The sequence below is a fragment of the Fukomys damarensis genome, unplaced genomic scaffold, assembly GCF_012274545.1.
Source record: "Fukomys damarensis isolate Sample0158 unplaced genomic scaffold, DMR_v1.0_HiC HiC_scaffold_38, whole genome shotgun sequence".
Classification (NCBI taxonomy): domain Eukaryota; kingdom Metazoa; phylum Chordata; class Mammalia; order Rodentia; family Bathyergidae; genus Fukomys; species Fukomys damarensis.
Window position 1 is genome coordinate 57371017 of NW_022900950.1, and position 24641 is coordinate 57395657.

Here is a 24641-nt window from a genome sequence, read left to right on the forward strand (position 1 = left end):
GCAACAGCTTTTCCAGGTTCTGCAGTCATCTGAACAAAATTATAGACATTCAGCACATTCCATTAAACAAAACAAAACAAGAAAAAAAAACAAACAAAGAAGCAGTTTAAATATGTTCAGGGACCATTTTCATCTCCAGAATTAAGGATTATTTTAATGTTATATCATTGTCTTTTCTCTTTTATTTTCCTTTTTAGTTTTATTTTAGGAATCCCTATTTTTAATGTTCATACAGAGATTTCTTTAACTGAAATACCGAATAGTTTCCTGGGTGTGAAAAACTATAACAGTACACAGGATCCCAATGAGACAATTAATAATGTGAAATAGGAAGTAAAGGGCTAAAGGTGTAGGGAAAGTGGGAAGGGTGGGGGAAAGGTAATAAGGGAGAGAAAAAAATATGAGAAACTGAAAAAATGGAAATAAAGTGTTTGTAAATGGAGAGGGGAGGAGGGGGGGAAGGGAGGGCAGGGACAAGGGGAAAAAATGAGAATCAAGACCTGTCATGTAAAGGTACAGAATCCCAATGATGAATGTAACTGTATGGTATACCTAGATTGTACCCATAAACTCAATAAAAAGAAAAAAAATGAATATGGAGATACTTCATACAACTAGAATTAGAAGTCCTCCCATTTGATCCAGCTATTCTTTTGCTGTGTATATTCTAAAAAGAATTAAAATATTCATACCACAGTGATTTATGCTCACCCATGTTTATAGTGGCACAGTTTGTAATAGCTTAAACTTGGAAACAGCCCAATCGCCCATCAAATGGAGGCTTGATAAAGATGTGTTTTCCTTTTGTAAAAACGAATGAGAAAATAGAGGTAGTTATGCTTAAGTTGATGCACATTGAAACTGTACTCTTAGATGAAATAAATAGGGCACACATCTGTAAACACTAAATAATATCTCTGCTGTGAAAAAAAAGTAAAAAGGATTAAATGTATAATTGATATTGTGAAATAGGAAGAAAATTCTAAAGGAGTAGGGAAAGTCAGAGGGGTGGTGGGAAGGCAAGAAGGGAAATAAAAAATTTGAGAAAAGAATAAAATGGAAACAAATTCTTTCTATATAGGGAAGGTTTTAAGAGTTGGATGGTGGGCAGGGAAATGAGGAAAAAATAAGAACCTGATAAGTCGCGTATAGGTGCAAAATCCCAATGATGAATGTAACTATAGTGTATACCTAAATTGTACCAATAAACTTAGTGGAAAAAAAGGATAAAAAGAAAAACGTAAGATAGAAATTTCAGTATGAAGTGAACATTTATTACAAAAATGAATGTAATACAGCATGTACAGTTTATCTAAAAGTGTACCTGACAGTACAATTGCCTTTTGTGTTTTTATTGTTCTTTGGCTGATTAGTCTAGTTTTCCATCTGTAATCATAATATTTAACTTCATAAGGTCTTCTAAGATAAATAAATGAATGTGATTCTGGAAAAATAAAATGAAGTAGAGAAAGGAGGCAAAAAAACAAACTGAAATGTATGTAGCAATTAACTACAGTGAATTTCATAATTATTTACTGCAAACATGTATTAATAAAAGTTTTTTAAAAGATTTAAGATATTTTAAAGTTTTAAAAAGGTGTAAAAAACACATGAATAGGTATCATATTGTAAATATAAATTTTTTGTTATAACTATTAGTTATTTAAATATAGCTTAAATTTTTAAAGGTTATATTCATAGATTTAGAAATATGCCATAGAGTATAATAAAATATATATCATAAATTAAATCATTTACAAGGCTAAATTTTTCCTTTGTCTATAAGGTTCTCACTTCACTTAAGTTGTTTACATAATTGGAATTGTGCTGTTAAAGATAAATAATATTAATTTTAACTGCTTCTCATATGACAATCCAGATTGTTATATGGGATATGGAAATAAAATTAGAGAAATACATAATTTGAAATTATGGATTGCAACATTTTACAAAAAATTATTTGATACAGTTCTAGTTGAAACACATATAAATCTAGTTATGATTTAAAACTGAATATTTAGTTCAATACTTTAGTATTTGATGACAGTTTGGTCAATTTAAGGACAGAATTCATGTTATCTATTTGGGATAAATTATATAATTTTCTAAATATTAACTAATTAACACAAACCTTTATTATAAAGTCTAAATGGATAAAGCAGATATCCTTTTGAGTAATAATAGAATACTGCTCTGAAATAATTAAGATTTTTGATGATGATAGAATTCAGATACTCCCCTGCCATTATTAGTATTCTTTCATTTTTAATGTCTGTAGGCATTATTTATGTGGGGAATTAGAATGAATATCACAAATTGTCATTTTAGCAGCAGCCAAGAATCAGGATTTCTGCTTTACAATGCAATAGTTATCTGTGTCTATAATACATTTACTCTAAAAAACTAAAGAATAACCTTATTACTCTATGTTTAAGCTACTTTGTTTTATAGTTTGACAAATATTTAAGAACTGAACATTTTTCAATTAAAACCACAAAAAGAATGTTGATCATTAATTATTCTAGTTCAACATGGGGACATTGATGTGCATTATTAAGATGAAAGGGATTACAGTGCTTTGTAGGTTATGTTCATGCTCACAAGAAAGATGGTGTTATATAATTCCTTCAGGCTCTGTATTTGTTTACTGGGGGGCAAATTTAACAACTGAAAGTATTTTATGAAATATGGAAAATATGATACATAAAAAGCAAAAACTTATTTATTATTCTAAAAATACCTTTTCTAATGTTTTATTAAGAAGATCAAGATTATGAAGACTGATATATAAACCAATTACAAGACTTTAAAATACTGAATCTGTCCTGCTTTGCAAGTACACACAATAGATAGATTTCTTACTGCTTTTTTTATTTGGTACATAGAGAAATCAGTAGTAAAATACAAGCATACACACACACACACACACACACACACACACACACACACAAATCTAATAAACACAGAGCAAATAAATCCAATGTTGTCTTAGTTACTTTTCTGTCATTGCTGAGACCAAATACCTGACAGTCAAAATGAAAGGGGGGAAAGGTTTATTTGGCTTACAGTCCATATTTCAGTCTATAATCAGCTGGTTCCAAACTAGGGTGGCAGAGAGGCAATAGTTCATATTATCTGAATAGTTATCTTATTCAGACTCCTTAGGGTGGGCAGCACTTACACCCTTAATCCTAGTGCCCTGGGGCCTAGCACTTACCATCAATCCCCACACACTCTAGATTCAGCCACCCGTGATATAGCTTCACCTCATTCACATGGGGCTGTGTGGGGACACCTAAACACACATAATTTTCTACCCCTGGCCCACAAAGACTCATGCACACCCCTTCATGCTACAGACATTTAGTCCATCTCTAAGAGTTTCCGAAGTCCTATTAGTCTCAGCATTGCTGAAAAGTTTAAATCCAAAGCCTCCTCTGACCTTTGAACTCTTATCTGCAATCCCCTGTACAAATGAAAAGAAAGTGAAATACTTCCAACATTTAATGGAACATGATAAACTTTACCATTCTAAAAAGAACAAATAGAAGAATACAAAAGATTAGGACCAAAGCAAGTCCAAAATCCAACAGGCATTTACATTAGATAACAAAGTTCCACTTCCATCATCCCTGGCCATCTGTGACATGTTTTGAATTCCAAAAGGCTTAGGTAGCTCTACCCGATAGCACTGCAGATGGTTGTAGCTCCCATGGCTTCTCTTTTGGGAAAGTTAGTTCTGTCCCCTCCTTGCAGGCTTCTCCAATTTCTGGGATCTTTCACTGTAACTTTGGCTTCACACAGCTTCACACACTACCCACTCAGAGGGATATGGCCTGGTCTCCCATGACTGCTTCTGAAATCTGGGAGTAGCCCTTCCTGACTGCATAACTTCCATTTCACATGCATCTAAAACCAGTGCCACATGGAAGACATCAAGGTCCACTGCCAGGTGGAGCAATAGCAGCCAGTCTTCATTCTCTCTTTTAAGGGTTGAGGAGCAAATTCTCTAGGCTGCCACCATTCTGGAACATGGTGCTCTGAGACTTTCTTCTCGAAGCAGTCTTTCACTTTTGCAATTTTGAGGCTAAAAGGGCTGGAGTCCTGCTTCTACTTGTGATGCACTCAGGCCATCTTTCACATTCTCCTGTTCCTTGTCATCTCAGCAGTCAACATCTCTATTCTATCTTTTCAGGCCACAGTTTTACTGAAGTTTCTGTTCTTGCCAAATTTAGAATGTTTTAAATCATTTTTCTGGGTCTAATATTCGAAGATCCTCAAACATTACATTGTTAGGAGAGTGGTATAAACACCAAAACAGAACCAAACTCAAGAACACATCATAAAAAGAGAGAACTAAATATATAGATCCTCACAGTGTTAACAATTTTCCCCTTTGATTTTCAATTTAGATCACAAAAATAATATAAGCATGAAGAAGAAAAGCAACAAGATATATCCCAAAACTGTTAGCTACCCAAACGCCAATTTTCAGGCATTAAACTGGAGGAAATTATAGGCAAAGAACTCAAAAAACAAAATGTTCAAAATGATTGAAGAGTTCAATAAAAAGCAAGTCACACGATCATCTCAATAGTCATAGAAAAAGCCTTTGACAAAAATTCAAATCCATTCATGACAAAAAAAATGAGTATAATTGGGCCTAAATTAAATTGATAAGAAAGAATTATGATAAGCCTACTATCTACTACTAAATGTTGAAAAACTGAAACCATTTTCTCTAAAGTTAGGAACAAGACAAGGGTTTCAACTCTCAACACTTGTTATTCTTTATACCTAAGTGTTGCCCCCAAATCCTCACATTCACCGAAGCAGCACATTTGAGAGATGACTGAATCATGGATGTGATCCTGGAATTCTCCTGTGTTTGGTTTAGCATTGTTCTAGGTGTGCATAGTGGATGTACTGAAGAGGAAAGATCTGTCCCAAGTGAGGATGGCATCAATCAATAGGCTTTTAATTTAGATGGATTTAAAAGAGACAAAAGAAATGTGTTCTGACACATCCTGCTATGACATGCACTGTTTCTCCTCTGTCATACCCTTCTGACCTGCTGCCTTGCTTTGCAGCCAGCCAACTAGGGCCTGAAACATCTACAAACTATGTGTTATAATAAACCTTTGCTCTTTAATTTATGGGTGTGATGCAGTGTGTCCCAACAAAGAGAAAGTAATTACTGTACAATTCACAATCAATATAATATTCAAAACCTTAACCAGACTAATCTGGAAGAAAAAAATATAAAAGGAATACCTAGAGGAAAGTTGGGAGTAAAACTATTCTTGTTCACAGATGATTGATTATCCTTTATATGGTCACCCCAAAGAATTTCACAAAAGACCCTTGGAACTAATAAACAAATTCACAAGTGTAACAGAATACAAAATCAGTAAATGAAAATTAATAGAGTTCCTGTGCAACAACAATGAATGCACTGAAAAAGAAATTAGGGAAACAATCCAATGACAAAAGGTGTAAAAGTTCCCTATAACCAGAACAACAGTACTCTGGGGAAAAAAGAATATTAAGGAAATCGCAAAAGAAAAAAAAAAGGAAGTTGAAGAGCAAAACATGGGACAGGATTTAGACATTTAATGAAATATACTTAATATTTTGGGGTCCTATCAGTTTATATTAATAATTCTCATTTTACGTACAAAAACATTATGGCAATGTTAAAATATTTTGGTTTCACAACTTTAAAAAGCATATCATATCTTTCTGTGCATTGAGAGTGAAATTAAAGTGGCTTGCCAAAAATGTACAATTACTTGAAAAAAATACAAAGTGGTTCCTCGATTACAAATGAAATTAAAATACATAATAAAAAAATTAAAAATAATATAGGCAAAAATCTCAATAAATACTTATGTCAGGTTGGTTTTATTGTCTCCATAATAAAATATACTTATTGGAAATTTTTTCACACACCCAAATTAATAATATCCTTACTTTTACTATTTAAATACATGCACAATTTTAACTAATTTAGCTTGGATGGATTTTTAAAATTACCTACAATGGGAAGATGATTCAGGGTAATTTTATATTTTGTATGTTGTTCACAACTTAGCACAGTACAATCTTAAAAAGACCAAAAGCATGAGTTTTAAAAAAATGTCTTGCTTGTATATGTTAAAAAAATTACTGGCAGGTTTTCATCACAGACTCAGAGACTTCTTCCTTTTCACTTAGCTTTAAGAAAAATTATGCACAATAAATGTATGTCTAGGAGAAAATATAAATCAGTGCAACTGTGACCAAGGTCAGGATTATTCTTAATATTCATAGTTAATTTATGTAGCTCATGTACAACATTAGAGGCTGCATCATTAACAAATATGTACATGTTTTGGCAACTATAGATTTAGAGATTTGCTCTATTCATATGAAAATCAAAAGGTGAATTCATCTGATATCATTTTTATCTTATTTCTTGCATAGTTTGTTTTACAGTAATAATGCTCTTTAACATGAGGTGTAAATAAGACTGAATTAAAAAAGATGTAGAACCTGAGCTACAAATCAGCCTCCCTATAATTAAGAAGCAATTTCTCATTAAAATTTGGATGAATGGTAAAGATAGAGTTCTCAATGACTTTTTGCTTTTCTTGCAGCAAATTTCTGTTAAGACATTTTTAAAAATTTCATTTTGCTAGTCTTTATACTCTGAAGTACAGACATCAGGTAAAATTGTATTATTTCAGGTTCAGTCATGAATGACTTCAATCTGCAAAGACATCACTTTTATGCATTTTAAATGGATGTAAATAGTAAGAAGCTGCATATGAAATGTCCTGTGTAAAGTGATATTGCTGTCCCATTCCAAATCTCTTTTGAACTAGTTTTTATAGATTCCTGCCCAATTACTAAATATTTAAATGGAAAACCTACTGGAAACACTTAATGCTGAAGGGAGATTAGTTAAAATTTTTCAATACTACCACCCACCTATAATTTAATGTAATTTAAAAGGGTCAACTTATATAAATTGCACAATTTACATATCCACAATGTACATATCCACAATCCACGATGTGCATATCAAAATATCTAACAGTATGTAGTTAATAAATATAATTTTACATTTATCCATTGAAATGATTGAATTAATTAATTTTTCTAATAGAGAATCATCATAATGTAAAGATAGAAGGGCTTTTTAGAAATGTGGGCTTTTTATTACAGCATTAGTTACAATCTGCATTTACTTAAAATGTAATATTTCTGAGAATTTGTGAAACATTAGGTTATGTGATTATATTTTATAAAAAGTGAGGTTGTAAGACTATGAAAGTACAGTTTCAGATACCTAACATAAAGTCTGTCATGAATTTTATGCTTGCAGGAGAAGGTAGAGTGTTATTTTATTCTAAAATAGATTTTCTTAAAATTAATTTTGTTGGTACATTTAAGGTATACAATATAATGACATTTATTATTGGAACTTCGCACCTTTACATAATCCATGTTGGTTCTTATCCTTTGCCCATTCTCCTACCCTCATTTCAACCTCTCCATCCCTCCCAGTCTGCAAATACTTTGCTTCCACTTTTTCATTTTCTCATAGTAATTCCATTATGTTCTTTCCTTTCCCCTCCTTCTCCCATTTCCCCTTCCCCTTGGCCCCTTTTCTCCCTACTTCACATTACCTATTATACCTTTTAGTCCTTATTTACACTTTCATTTTCTCACACTAGAGAAACTCTTCAGTATTTACACATGTGTGGCCTATTTATTTCAGTTAACAATATCACCTCAAAATGCATCTATTTAGATATAAATGTCTCTAATTTCTCATTTTTGTGGCTGAATAGTACTCCATTTTATTAAAAAAACACATTTTCTTTATCCAGTCTCCAGTTGATGGGCAATTGGACTGTTTCCAAGCTTTAGATATTACAAGTTGTGACACTATGAACATGGGTGCACACATATGAGTGTGGTATGATTCTTTCAATTCTTTGGGGAAGATGCCTAACAGGGGAATAGCTGGGTCAAATGCAACTGCCAATCCAAGCTGTTTGAAGTATCTTAATACTGATTTACACAGTAGTTGAACCAGTCTACACTCCCACCAGCAGTGGAGCAGTGTTCCTCTTTCTCCACAGCCCCACCAGCATTTGTACTTGGTTGATTTTATGAAAGCAGCCATTGCTTGTAAGGTGAGGTGGAATCTGAGCATTGTTGTCATTTGCATCTCTCCAATGACCAGTGATGTTGAAAATGTTTTCATATGTTTATTTGCTATATTTGCTTATTTGTCTGAGAAATGTCTCTTCATTTCAGATGCCCATTTTTTAATTGGGTCTTTAAATTTGGGAGGTCTGATTTTTTTTAACTATTTATATATTCTAGCTAGTAGATCTTTGTTTGAGAAAGAACTGGTGAAATTATTTTTCCCACATGGTGCATTGTCTTTTCACACTGTTGGTGATTTCCCTTGCTGTGAAGAAGCTTTTTAATAAAAGGAGACCCCACTTGTTTATACTTTGTGCTAGTTCATGCGCAACTGACATTTGTTCATAAAATATTTTCATATACCAATGTCTTCAAGAGTTCCACCTAACCTGTCTTTCAGTCCACTTAGTGTTTCTGTTTTAATATTAAGATCTTTAATCCATTTTGATTTTAGTTTAGTGCACAATGAGAGATATAGGTCTAGTTTAATTGTTTGACAAGTTGAAACCCACTTTTTCTAGCACCATTTATTAAAGAGGTTATCTTTCCTCCAGTGTGGCTGTTTGACTCCCTTTTCAAATATGAGGTGGCTGAGTATGTCTGGAGTTGTTTCTGCATCTTGTAATATATTCCATTGCTCTTTAGGTCTGTTTTCCAGTACCATGCTGTTTTGATCTTGGTAGCTTTGTATAGTTTCAAGTTGGAGATTGTGTACCCCCTACCTTTTCTTTATTGCCTAGAATTGTTTTTGCAATTAGAGGTCTTTTCTTTCTCCTAATAAAATTTTGGACTGTTTTCTCAAAGTCTTTGAAATATGCTGCTGGGATTTTAATTAGGATTCCATTGAGTCTACACAGCAGTTTTGGAATATGGCCATTTTCACTATGCTGATTCTTCCTACCCAGGAACAAGGGATGTCTTTCCATTTTCTGATATCATCAATTTCTTATTTCAGAATGCTGTGTTTTTCACAGTAGAGGTCTTTGATTTCTTTTGTTAGGTTGATTCCTAGGTATTTCAATATTTTGGGTGCTATTGTGAAATGAATTATTTGCTCCATTTCTCTCTCAGTGAGTCTGTTATTTGTTTACAGGAAAGCTACTGATTTTTTGTGTGTTGACCTTGTATCCAGTTAATTTATTGAATTTTGTTATTAAGTCTACAAGACTTTTGGTGAAGTTCTTGTGGTCTTCTATATATCATGTCATCTGCAAATAGTGATAATTTGACTTGTTTCCTATCTTTATTCCTTTTATTTTTTTCTCTTATCTAATTGCTTTAGCTCATGTTTCCAAAATTATATTGAACAGGAGTGGTGATAGTGGATATCCTTGTCTTGTTCCTGGTTTTAGTTTAAATGATTTCAGGTTTTGACCATTTAGTATGATGTTAGCTATTGGCTTTTCATAGCTGACTTTTATCAGATTGAGGTAGACACAATCAATTCCAATTTGCTGTTGGATTTTTATCATGAATGAGTGTTGAACTTTTTCCAGTGCTATCTCTGTATCTTTTGAAATAATCGTATGGTTTTTGTCCTTGGCTCTCACAATGTAGTGTATTACCTTTCTTGATTTGTGTATGTTGAACCATCCCTGTATCCCTGGGATGAATCCCACTTGTTCAGGGTGTATGATATTCTTGGTGATCTTCTTCATTCTGTTTGTCAGTATCTTATTAAGTATTTTTGCATCTACATTCATAAGTGAGACCGGCCGATAGCTTTCTTTGTCAGTTGGGTCTTTCTCTGCTTTGAGGATCAAAGTGATGATTGCTTCCAGGAATTAATTTGGGAGTATTGTTTCCCTTTCAATTCTATTGAAGAATTTAAACAGTAGTGGTAGTAGTACCTCTCTAAATATCTTGTATAATTCAGCAGTGAAGCATCAGGGTCCGGATTTTGCTTACTTGTAAAATTTAATTATATTTTCAATTTCATTGATTGATATTGGCTTGTTTAGCATTTTTAGGTCATGTTTGTTCAATTTTAGTTCATATGGGTCTAGAAATCTGTCCACTCCTGAATTTTCCATCTTGTTGGAGTACAGGTTCTCAAAGTAGGCATTGATGATCCTATGGTTTTCTGCTAGGTCCATTGTAATTTCACATTTTTCATTCCATGCAATTAGCATAGATTCAGGCCTTTTCTTTCCTTTTTTTTTTTTTTTTTTTTTTTTTTTTTTTTGATAAGGTTGGCAAAGGGTTTGTCAATTTTATTCTTTCACAAAAACAAGCTCTTGGCTTCATTGATTTTTTGTATTGTTCTCTTAGTCTTGAATGAGTTGATTTTTGCTGTGATGTTTATAATTTATTCCCTTGGATGAGCTTTGGGTTTATCCTGCTCTTCTTTTTCTAAAAGCTTGAGGTTCAGCATCAGGTTTACTTGAACTTGCTCCGTTTTCCAAATATGTTCATTTACTGCTGTGAATTTTCCTCATAAGACTGCTTTTATTGTGTCCCACAGATTCCAATATGTGGTACTGTTATTGTCATTTAATTATAGAAATAATTAGGAACCATCTGATTTCTTCTGTGACCCATTGGTTATTCAGTAGTGTTGTTCTGTTTTCATGTTTGTGAAATTCTTGTTGTTTCTTTTGCTATCAATATCCAATTTCATTCATCTGATAATATACAGGCATCACTTCAATTCTTTTACACTTACTTAAACATGTTATATAAGCTTTTACGTGGTCTATTTTAGTGAATGGCTCATGTGCAGCTGAAAAGAATGTGTATCTGATATTGTGGGATGGAGCACTCTGTAAACATCCATTAAGTTCATTTTGGGGGGGGACTTTGACTTCTAGTATTCCATTTATAAATTTTCTGTCTAGTTGATTTATCTACTTGTGACAGTGAGGTATTGAGGTCCCCCATTACTATTGTATTAGTGCTTATTTGATGTTTCATGTCTGTTAGTTGGGTACACTAGTATTTGGTGCATATATATACATGGTTATCACCTCTTCCTCTTGGATTGTACCCTTCACAAGGAAGTAGTGTCCTTCTTTGTCTCTCTTAATCGGTGTTGATTTGAAATCCACTTGATCTGCAAAGAGGATAACTACTCATGCTTTTTTGTCGGGGGTTCTTTCACATGGAGTATTGTTTTCCATCATTTAACTTTGAGTCTATGAGTTGTTTTTTAATTAATTGTGTTTCTTTTATGCAGCATATTGTTGTATCTTGCTTCTTGACCCATTCTGCCAATCTATTTCTTTGGATTGGTGAATTGAAACCATTAACACTGAAGGTTATAATTGATATGTATAGACTTATCCTTGTCATGACTTTTTCTTTTTGTTGGATTCTCCTTCTTTTCATTTAATTTCTTTTCATATCTGATGGCTTTATTTTGCTGGGATTCCTGGGGTTGTGATCCTCCTTGTCTTTTCTTAGGATATTGTTTAAAATTCTTTGAAGTGCTGGTTTGGTATTCATGAAGTTCCTAAAATTCTCTTTGTCATCAGAGTACCATATTTCTCCATCAAATTTGAAAGACAATTTTACAGAGTTCATCAGTTTGGGTTGGAGGCTGTTTTTTGTTTATGGTTTGAAATACATTGCTTGCTCCAAACTCTTCTTGCCTTGGGGGCTTGTGTTGAGAAGTCTGCTATGATACTGATGGGCTTTCCTTTGTATGTGATTTGTTTGTTGTCTCTAATTCTTGTAGAATTTTGTTCTTCTCTTGGGCTTTTAGGGTCTTAATTGTTATATGACTATGTGTAGATTTTTGTTTTTGCCATGGCTCTTTGGAGTCCTGTATGCCTCACTTTTGTCTATGTCATGTTCTTTTCTCCTACTTTGGAAGTTTTCTGCCATTACTTAGAGATTGCAAAGAGATTGTTTTATGTTGCCTGCACTCTCTCCTGTTTCTTCATTTATTATATTCATCCTTATGTTATTCTTCTTTGCATCATTTAGCAGCTGCTGGATTGATTTCTCATGGTCCTTTATTTTTTAAATAAATTATTATTTTGCTGGTCACTACTTGCAATCCTGTCTTCTATATCTGAAATACTATCCTCACTTTGGCTTATTCTGCTGGGTAAACTTTCAATGGAGTTTTTAATCTAGAAATCTGTTTGCATCTGTTTATTGGATTCCATTTATTTTCTATATTGAGATTCAATCATGTTCCTCAGGTTCTCTATTTTTTACTACGTCCACTGTAGATTTATTAGTCATGTCTTGCACTATGGCCACAATCTCTCTGTTACCTAACAAATTTTTTCTGATTTCATTTTTTACAGATGCTCTTTCATTGCTAGTTCAGGGAGTCCAGGTGGTAGACTATCAGATTGTTTCATCTCATTTCCCTTTGGGGTTGTCAAAGATCTGGAAATCTGGTTTTGAGACTTGTTTATGTGTCTTCTCATCTCAACAGATGCAGCCTGTTGTGTGTATCTTGAGGCAACTTTTTGTTCATGCAGTGGTCTTCAGTTCTCAGCAAGCAGCTGAGTGGATTTTTCTCTGCTGTTTACCAGTTCACCAATTTCTTGGTTTAGAATGGTGGCCTTCTGGATCCTTGAGCACACCTGTTGTCTGGGCAGGCTTCTGGCTGGGACCTGTGCACACTTGGGTAGGTATACCACTTGATGAGGCCTCTATGTATGTGTTATCTGGGAGGGCCTTTGGTTGGGAGCTGTGCTTTTCAGGTCCTCTCATCTGAGCAGGACTCTGGCTATGGTCTCTGCACACTTATCAATGGTAATGGAGTGAGACTCAGACTATTACTTGTGCACATGTGTAGCTCTTTTCTGTGTGGGTTCTGGGCTGTGGCTGATCCTATGTGGCAGTCCACTGGTTGAAACTTGTGCGCCAGTGCAGCTCTTTTCTGGGCGGGCCTTTGGCTTTGGTGGGTGTGCTGGAGCCCCTAGGGCCATGGCAGAGCCCAGGCTGGGATCTGCCTATAGCCATGCTGTTCTGGACCACACTATAAAATAGATTTGAAGTAGCATATGGACTAAGGATGTGGAAGAAAATGGGGGAAAATTTATAAAGTTATAGAAGACACATGATATAAAAAATAATAATTGATCAATAAACTAACCTTATTTTGTACATCAGGATACTCAAATAAAAAATAGCAATATACAATTTAAAATGTACGCTTTTTAAAAAGATAATGATTTTTCCTGATTTTCAATAATTATTTTTAATTATTTTAATAATTATTTTAAATTATTTTAAATAATGATTTATTATAAATTTTAAAAATAACTTTTTTCAGTGCTGTCTTTTTAACGGATATGTTTTCTGACAAGTTTTAATAAGATAAAATTATACCTTCTATGATCTAGATTAATAATTAGCAGAATATAGAACCATGTTTATTTAAAATTTAACTATGTTTAGTGCCCTAGGACTTTTCTTTCACTGCCATAACTAATTCCCCGGACTGTGAATTCAACAAAAGTTCATATTCTCGCATGTCAGGAAGATAGAAGTCGAAGATAAAGGTGTTTGCAGTATTGATTTCTTTTGAACTCTCCTTTTAAATAGTTTTTTCAGAAACTGTCATTTTCTGGGAGTACCTTGTGATGATGAAATGTTGAATGTCTATATTCTAAGCAGTTATATGTGCAATACTCAACAAAGCTTCATAAAGAACATTTTAAGACAGATGAGGTTTACACATTTTAAATTCCTCATATAATTTTTTTTATACTTTTGTATTACTTTTGTTTCAATTGATCCCAAAATACTCGCTCCTAAGATTTTTCTTAGCTGTATATTCATATTCTTGGTGCTTATCCATTATATAATATTCAGGGTGAGTGGTGTCTTTTTTTTGTTTGTTTTTTTTTTTTTTGATACCGGGGATTGAACTTGGGTCCTTGCGCTTGCAAGGCAGGCCACTGAACTGCTGAGCTAAATCCCCAGCCCTTGGTCTTTTCATTTTAATTTCTTAACAATAAAATTTTGCTGAGTTTTTAAAAAAAGTTTGAAAATTATTTGCTCAATTATTTGCTTTGTTCACATTTTATCACTTAAATATTTTCAGTGGTTTCATTTCAGAATTAAATAGAAATTACTCTACCTGGCCCACCTGGCTGCAACTGATCTACCAAATTTTTACTGATCTAAATAGATTTTTCAACACCATTTTCTTTATTTTTTGTGTATGTAAATGCACACATTTTGGTTTATGTAAGAGTAATCTATATAACACAATACTCAGAAAGTTTAGATTTTTTGCAGTAACAAACACATAAATTAATTATGATATGAAAAAATAAATATACATACAGATCAATAAGTTAATGAACATACATTCTATTCCAGTTTTTTGACACCTCTTGAACATTTAATGTGTCTCACTTGTGCTGAGTATCAAGGTGCTGCCTTTGTCATTTACTTATGTTAGCAGTGGCACTGTGACTTAGGCTAGGGTACTGCTCAACTCAACTTTGAAATAGATGTACTTCTTTGTAATGCTACTTGATTTTTCTGAAATATTTTGAATATAAGTTTCTGGAATCAATATTATAGACCAACTATTGATTCCCTTATGTTATGTCATATAGATTCCACTTGGATTAATTTGACTTTGCATTATGAAAGCAATGATTACTTCAGATTATGTTCATTTATTTCTAAAATGTTATTTGCGTTATCAGTATTACTCTTCAGAATTTTATTCCCAACCTATAGATGCATGGATATACACCAATATATAAATTAAAATCCAGATATTCAGGTTCTCTGTTCTTCAGTTCTCTTTTAGTTTTTCATTTTTTTTCTCACCTTTTATCATAGCACTGAGCAGGAGATCAGAACCTACTGCAGAGGTCTCTGATAATATACAAAGATGCCTGAATTTGAATAACATAATCTGGTTGTCTCTTTTTATTTAACAGTTCTTTAACTTTCTGTTACTAAACAGAAATTTCACATTTCTTTGACTCACTTCTCTTACTGAATGTCAGTACATGTTCAGTCACACTCCTTTTATGTCAGATAAATTCCTTTCTGTTACAACTTCCTGCCTATTCTTAGTTGTACAGTTTCATGTAACACAGTTTTCTCACACACCTTTTATAGAACAATCACCAAATAACTCACGAACTAAAAGAATGAAAAAAAGAAATAAAGACACACTTCTTGTTATTCTTGTCCTTGAAGTGTTTATGATCTTGTTAAAACAGATAGGGACATAACAGATTATTCTTAGCATCAACTTTCTAACCCAATTATTCCATCAGACTAAAGTGATACATCCTCACCTCCTCTATCAAACCTACCTGAAGCTTGATTCTCAGCTGCCACAGATAATGTCAGTGACAAGGATGCCACTATTAATTCTACCAAGCCTTTTGAGAGAAAGGAGATGAAATTTCATCTTGTCTATGACAAGAAAAAAATAACAAAATAGATAGATTCTATATGTTTCATGAAGTTTGCATATGTTAATGCAAATAAAATAAAAAGAGATTTTCAAAAGGAGGTAGCACTGCAGATGGCTAATATGGTAAGGGTTGCTTGTTGCCACTGAGGGAATTATGAAGAAAAATAAAGAGAAATGTGATTTTTTAATCTTGAAATGTATCAAGAAATTAATACTTCACTGTAAATAAAGTTTGCATTCAAAATTTCAAATCAAGTAGAAATCACTAGAAAAGAAATGGAAAACACTAGAAAATATGAGCTTTAGGGTATAAAATGGTTAGGTAGGGGATTGTTATAGTTATTAATCACACCTCCTGTCCTTCAGGAATTTGCAATACATAATATAATTTCCAAAGTGTGCTGACTAAAGAGAAGTAAGTCAGAGATAATAGTGGTAGGTAAAAAGATTTATATTTTAATTCCAGAAATATCTATGGATTGCCCTAATTTTCTTTTTATACAAATATAATTTTATATTATTATTATTTCTTGAAAATTGTAATGAATATATTTTATTTAGCCAAAGACTCAAAATTAGTCTAATTTAATTTTATTCACATTATTCATTTGCAGATAGAAAACATACATTAGCAGAATGAGTAAAGACACTATTTTCACTATTTGTAAATATATACTTGATGGATACTACTCTGAAAGTTGTAAGCACAGTATTTTGAAATATTCAAAGAAGTCTTCCAAAACCCAATAATTTCCTCACTGGCAACAAGAAACCCTTACCATATCAGCCATCTACAGTGCTATTTCCTTTTTAAAATCTCTTTTAATTTTATTATTGTGTCAAAATAATTGATTAGAAAACAGAACATTTGTCTTCCTTTAAATTATAAATGTTTAAAATATGTAAGCCATTTATTTTAATATTATTCAAAAATATCTATATTACTAAAGCTTACTTTTTCTTAGATGTGACATTGATGCGTGTGTGTGTGTCAGTGTGTGTGTATACATGTGTATGCTTGATAGATGGGATAATACAAAAACATCATCCTCCAGGGCAAAAAAGAAAAATAAAATGGCACTCAAAAGGAAAAGAATAAATATGGATATAGTGCTATGATGGGAAAGTACAGATGAATGGGTAATTAAATTATCCCTGGAAGTAAAGAAAACCTTTAGCGTAGTGATGGTATTTTAGTTGTTTTTTGTTGTTGTTGTTGTTGTTAACACCAGATATTTGAAGTATATTTCAGTTTTTTTTTCCTCCCAACTAAAAGCCCCCTATTCTCACACTTTCATTCCTAATCATTGCTCTGTTTCTCATTCCTGTATTCTTTCTGTAGTGCTAATTATCAGTACTGAGAAATTTATACAACTGATTTGGAAGTGTTGATTCTACATTGAGATTAGCAGCTCAGAACTTGACTCTGTCATCTTTTAACTCTTCATTAATCCATTATAGTTTTCATAAGTTTATTACCTATAAAAATCAGGAGATCAATGAAAATCAGGAGTTCAGAATTTCATTATGGGCACAAATTCCTAATGATCATTTTGTTGCTGACAATATGTGCAAGTGATTTGATTACAGATCTATACAGACCTTTAACTAGTTATTTCTTTCCACAAACATTGTGATATATCTACTTAGGTCAAATTGCCTCATTACATTCTTTGTACTACATTTCATTAATTCTAGCCATAAACCATAAAAATATTTCTCTTCTCAAGTAGTTCAAACCTATCACACATAAATGTGCTTTATACATAAAAATGCCTTTATAAAGTAAAAGCTACTTAGGTTAATAAGTTCCTCAAAATATGCCACACATATTTAGGAATTACATTCATTCCCACAGAATTAAACTTGATAGCCTAAATATGCATTTAAATTGTCAATAATATTTCATTTAAAAATAACTTTAATAAAAATATTCTTTAAAGTACACTTTTGATGCCAAACAGAATCAGTATTATTTGAAATGAGGGACAAAAGTTTATTTCTGAAGATTAGAGTTTTCTACGAACAACTTGGGGGTAAACAGTTATGCTAATTTTAAGAAGAAAAAGCACATAAAGATTTTTTTCAACAGCTTCACAGTCTAATTTAAGTAGGTCGATTCACCATTATTTTTTATTGCTTAATCAGGTACTTTTTACATTTTTTAAAAAATTTCATGCATCTATATCTTTTAAGGTAGTGAAGTGAATAGCAACAACTAGTCTGCAATGCAAAAATAAAACAAAACAAAACAAAACAAAGAACACCACCAACAACAAAAAACAAACAAACAAAAAACCCCAGAATTTCCAAATCATTTGAACTGTTTGACTAAATTAAGTCAGTTTAATTTGTGTAAAGCAGATCTCCCTATCAGAGCTTTCTAGTGCAGGTCTTTTAATTTCCCTGTAGGTTTTTAACTCCATGATGATTTTTTGTAATTAAGAATTATGTGCCTAATGACATGAGGCTTGCTAGGCAAAGTGCAACTAGTTTCCTTCACTGCTGATTGCAAGCTAAGCATTCTCCCTAAAAGGCAGGCCTAGTTTCATGGAGTTAGAAGCAAAAATGAGAGGCCTTTTTTTACAGTAAATCTGCCATGTTCTTAAACTTATAATTTTACCAACACAGGAAAATGTTTGTACTTGACACACTTCATAAATAATTTTATACAGTTGAAATGTTTCATATATACTAAAAAACTACATAAAATTTACTACTCTAGCACAATAGGGAACATTGCAGTTACTACTGCACAAGCAATGGCTTTCACAGACAATTAAAATTAAAACGACAAGAGCAACAAGCTGACAGAGAAAACAGTGTACTAAAGTAACCAGACCACAAATCTGGCAGAAGGATCTCGGCACTTCCCTGTGTTTCATAAAAGGGACAGTCAGTTATTAATATTATTGTGCATTAGTGATGCAAGCATGTAATTGCAGATCTCTCAAAAGACCCACTTTATTTAGGAAGTTACATCACCAAGGTGGCTGACTAAGATATCCAAGTCTTTGTCCTCTCAGCAAAACATGCAAAGAACTAACTAATCCTGACAGAAATAGCTCTTCAAGGGTTCTAGAATACAATAAGAAGCTGCAGCAACCCAGTAGAGGAAAACAATTGAGGATGGCTGCAAAAAAAAGTGTAGGAGGCGTTGTACTTTTATCACCCTATTCTAAAGTGGCACAGATAAAAGCAAAGATTCTCTTGGTCCCAACTTCTCTGAAAAAAAGAAAACGAGAGGAGGATCCCATGGGCTAAGCACTAAGATGTCAGCATTCCCCAGCACTACCATGAACAGATGGCAGCACTGGCTGCTGAGGAGTTCAGGTTTCACTGGTGCTGAGTGAGCTTCACTAATGGAGCAGCCCAGTATCCATACTACAGACTCCTGGGTCCCTGGAACCCAGAGACACTGCTTGCTGCTCCTCCTCAAAGGCCATGTTTTCCAAGTACACAAAGAAAACTCTCACATTACATTGCAAAATGACAAATTTAAGAAAATCAAGATCATTTAAGTATATTATATATTTGGATCACAATAGAAAAAAACCATAAAAAAGTAATGACTAAAAAAGTGTAAAAGTTCAATAATACCTGGGGTTACACACCATGCTTTTGAAGAACCATTGGGTCAAAAAAGGAAAGCAAAAGAGTTTCATAAGTTTCTTTTGACAAGCAAATATGAAAACACAACACACCAAAATATATGGGATACAACAGGCAATACAAAGAGGAAAGTTTATAGCAATAAATGCCTATTTTTTTAAAAAAACACCATAAAGTAAATACACCACAAGAAATAAGAAAAATAAGACTAAGATTAAATTTAGCAAAAGGAAATATTAAAGATAAAAGTGAAATAGATCAAATAGAAAATAGAAAAACAATAGAAAATTGTGGCAAAGCAAAGCATAATATTTTGGATGAAAGACAATAAAAACTTTTAACTACATTAATAAAACATTGATAATTGCTAGGAACTGTGTAAAATACTAGAATAAAACCATTTGCCAAAACTGAATCACAAAGAAATGAAAGAAATCAATCACAAGGAAAGATATTTCACCAGTAATCAAAACCATTGCTTTCACTAAGAAACAAAGAAAAATAAAGCAAAAGAAAAAATCACATAATTACATGGATGAATTCTATTCTTCTGAAATATAGAAAAGGGGACACTTTCAAACTCTCTTTTTTTTCTCATTTAGTTTGTTGATATATTTTAGGTATACAGTACAGTTATATTCATCATTGGGATATTTTACCTTTATAAGACAGGTCTTGGTTTTCATTTTTTCCTCATACACCTACCCTCCCTTCACCCCCTCCTGCCTCCCCTATTTACAAAAATTTTATTTCCATTTTTTTTCATTTTCTGATATTTTTTTCTTTTCTCTTATTTCCTTTTCCATACCCTTCCCACTTCCCCTACACCTTTAGCCCTTTTCTTCCTATTTCACATTGTCAATTATACCATTAGAATCTTATTTATGATTGCAGTTTTTTACACAAGAGAAACTATTTGGTATTTACACATGTGTGACTTACTCATTTCACTTAGGAGTATATCCTCAATATGCATCCATTTTCTTATGAATAACTCTAATTTCTCATTCTTTATGGCTGAGTAGTATTCCATTTTATAGAAAAACCACATCTTCTTTATCCAGTTTCCAACTGATGAGCAAATGGTCTGTTTCCAAGTTTTAGCTATTATAAACTGTGCCACTACAAACATAGGTGTGCATATATCTCTGTGGTATGATTCTTTTAATTCTTTTCGAAAGATACCCAGCAGGGGGATGGCTGGGTCAAATGGAACCTCTGATCTTATTTTTTTTCAGCTTTAATTGAGTTTATTGGTACATTTTAGGGATACAGTACAGTTACATTCATTGTTGGGATCTTGTACCTCTACATGAAAAGTCTTGATTCTCATTTTTTCCCCTTACCCCTGCTCTCCCTTCACCCCCTCCTCCCCTCCCCATCTACAAACACTTTATTTTCATCTTTTCATTATCTCACATTTTTTTCTGATCCTATTTTTTTAAAGTATCTCCGTATTGATTTCCATATTGGTTGCACCAATCTGCACTCCCACCAATGAAGGGTTTCTTTCTTCCCATAACATCGCCAACATTTGTTATTGATTGATTTCTTGATAGCATCAATTCTTTCTGGGGTGAGGTTGGAAACCATCAAGAGAACTAAGAGACGATCTACAATGTGGGAAAAAATTTTGCTAGCTGCTCCTTAGACAAAGGACTATTATTTAGAGTATATAAAGAATTCAAAACAAATGAGGCCCCCCCAAATATAAAGACCAGATTCAAAAACGGGCATCTGAAATGAACAGACATTTCTCAGACAAAGAAGTAAAAGAAGCAAGTAAATATATGAAAAAAATTCCACATCACTGGTCATTCGAGAGATGCAGATGAAAACAACACTGAGATTCCACCTCACACCAGAAAGAATGGCTGATACCAAGAAATCAACCAATATCAAACTCACTTTTGTGTGAAGCAGATGCCATCCAAATACCAAAAAATGTGAAAAAAGGAAAGATCATAAGAAAAGAAAACTATACATCAATGTCTTTGGTGAAGATCAAAGCAAAAATGCTGAAGAATATTACCATATTGAAGTCAGTATCACATTAAAATGATCATACATATTACCACAGGGATTTATCTCTTGGAGTCAAGAATGTTTCAACATAGACAAATAAATCAGATAATTATATTACATTAATAGAATTAAGAAAAAATTAAAAAATGAATGATCATTTCAATAATGAAAAGAAAATTAATATTTAATTATGATAAAATTCAATAAAATCAGAATAGAAGGAAATTAACTCAGCATTACAAAAGCCTCATATGTAAAGCACACAATTTACAGCACAATGAGCAGGGAAAATGGAAAGCTTTTCTTCCATTATTTTATGCATGACAGCGATGACCACTTTTATCATTTGTATTCGACATAATGTTGGAAGTCAGAGCTAGAGCAATTACACAAAAAGAAAAAATAAATGGCATCCAAATTAGAAAAGATGAAGTAAGCAAATGAGCCGATAAGCCACAGGAGTTCTGGGGCTGCCAGAAGCAGGAAATAGCAAGGAAGAATCTCCCTCAGAAAGAAGATGGCTCTTTCAGTACCTTAACCTTCAGCTTTCAGTCTGTAGAACTTTGTGAAAATAATATCTGCTGTTTTAAGCCAGTAAGTTTATAGTACTTTGTCAGGACAGCCTTAGGTAATGAATATACTACAGAAAACCTGTTACAGCTCAGTAAGAACCCTAAAACTTTGTAACACATGAGCCACTCTTTCTTTACCTCTGACCCCAAATTCCATCATATGGATACTATTTGAGGTGATGATCAGGAGTAACACAAGAGAAGAGTACTCTTTCTCCTCATCTCCCAGTTATACATGCAGTCCATGAGAAATTTCCCAGCATTTCTAATTTTCCCATGCCATGTGGCCGAAACTATTCCTAGGAAATCCGACATAGAAATCAGTGGTCTCTTTTTCTTTTCTACATTCAGCTCCTTCTCAGGATGGAAATTCTACTTTATCTGTATCAAACCAAGAACTTGAGGCACCAGTCATGGACAATCAAATTCACTCACCAACTTTTCAGGTGGGAATTTTAGAGGTAATTGTTCATATCAACGTTGTTTGGTAATGAAGATTTACTTCAAGAGAAGTTAGTTGCTTCATTGCCCTGGCTCTTACACTTTCTTTGTGGCATCCTATTCATTCCTGCAGAACAGCCAGGCCCTAAAAATGAAGAGCGGTGCAGCAGTACCTGAAGAGACTGAACTTATTTGGAAAGATGTGAGAATCCTTCACTTAAGATCATTGTCAAAACAACAGAGGTCCTTGTGGAGATCAGTTAAGAGGATGCTCAGGGATCCATGATAACAACAGTAACAAGAGAAGTGGCAAAGCAATCAGAAGTAGAACTGAGATAAGTCAGAAAAGAGGCAAGAGGAGCTCTTATGAGATTCCCATTGCCAATTAACTATGGCAGTTAACAGTCAACTGTAAATTACAGATTTACACCAATGTTATAAAAAAGATAACCCAATATAAAAATAGACAAAGTTTTAATAGATAATTTATCTGAAGAAGTTCGCAAGTGTTCAATAACCACAGGATAATCTGATTACTACCATTAGCCAAGGGAAAAATGCAAATGCAAAATAATAATTAGCTATCACTTCAACACAATAGGGTTGCTATAAAAATAATAGAGTTTTGACAATGTGGAGAGATTGGAATGCTTATACAAGGCAGGTAGGAATGCAAAATAGTACAGATGATTTGGAAAACAGGAGAAAATTCTTCAGTGTGGTAAATTTCCTTAACTTAGGACACAATACCTCCATTCCAGGATTTCTGTACAAGATAAATGCAAGTATGCACTCATAGCTAAATACATACATAAGCAGTCATAGTAATATTATTCACACTCGTAGTAACAAAAATGTGGAAACAGCTCAATTTTTTTTTCCCACTGATGAAACATTACCTGGCCACAAAACAGTGAAATAATGTTATTTGCTACAATGCTTCTGAAAAATGAATGCTTCTTGCTAAATGAAAGAATTCAGACACAAATACCACATATTGTATAATTTCATTTCTATGAAATTTCTAGCATAGGCAATTCTGAACAACAAAAAGTAGATTAGTTATTGCCTAGAGGATGACAGTTTCTGGGTAATATGGAGTTACTGCAAATGGAATTTCTAATGGTAGTGATGAAAATATTCTAAATATAGATTATGGGATGGATGTACAACTATAAAATCTATGCATTCATCTATCTATTCACTTTTATTCTTGAACTCAAATTTAGAAATGATGATCTATTTTATATATGCTTTTATAGGTGAACATAATGTGGTTTCAGGGGATTAATTTGCTTAGTGTGAAGCAAATCATAGAACACAAAACTGGTAGAACTAGAAAATAAGTCCATGAATTTTTCTCTAAAACATGTTTCTCTGTTATTATTCGTTCCCAAAACATGCATATTAACAGACAAAATCCAGAATCACTCACTTATCTCTGAATCCCAAGCAGTGTGAGCATACTATTCATGTATGCTGTGGTTAATGAAGTGGCTGCTTCAAGGATCATGTTTCAAAATGAACCTAATTATATTAAATAATGAAAATATAAATCTGTATAACATTTGATAATTGTTTAAGCTGGGTTACAGGTTGATTACAATTAATTATACCATTATTTATAATTTGTGTATATTTTAAATTTTTTAAAGTAAAAGCTAAAAACCAAAATGGATGTGTTTGTTAGACTTGGAGATCTATGTGTATAATTATTATTCATTAACAGTTTAATGGCAAAAATCTGTAAAAATAATATTTCATATATCAGATGTACATCCTTCTTTAGTCATAGCATAATTTTCTAAAGAGGCTTTTACCCTTCAGTTTTGCTTTCAAGTCTTTCAATGAAAATATCCCATTCTTTAGTACAATCATCTGCATAAAAATGTTATTTATTTAATTATTTGGTAATTCCATACCACCTTGTATAAATATCACAACTGTTTTCAAATCATTGTCATTTATTTTTCTGCTGTATTGGACTGTCAGTACTACATAGTCAAGAGAATCACCCAAAAATGACAGGCTCATGATTCATAATATAATAGAAATCTAAACAGGTGCACTTGTTTCTCAAGAAAACGTTATTAATTTCTCATTATTTTATTGGAAGTCATTAAAAGTCTTTCAAAAAGAAAGTAAATACCAAATAGTTTCTCTGGTGTGAAAAACTAAAATAGTACTCAAGATCCTAACGGGTTAATTAGCAATGTGAAACAGGAAGAAAAGCACTAAAGGTGTAGGGACAGTGAAAAGGACAGGGGGAGGGAAATAAGGGAAAGATAAAAAAATATGAGAAAATGTAAAAATGGCATTAAAGTGTTTGTAGGTGGGGAGCGGAGGAGGGGGTGAAGGGAGGGTGGGGACAAGGGGAAAAAATGAGAAGCAAGACCTGTCATGTAAAGGTACAAGATCCCAGTAATGAATGTAAC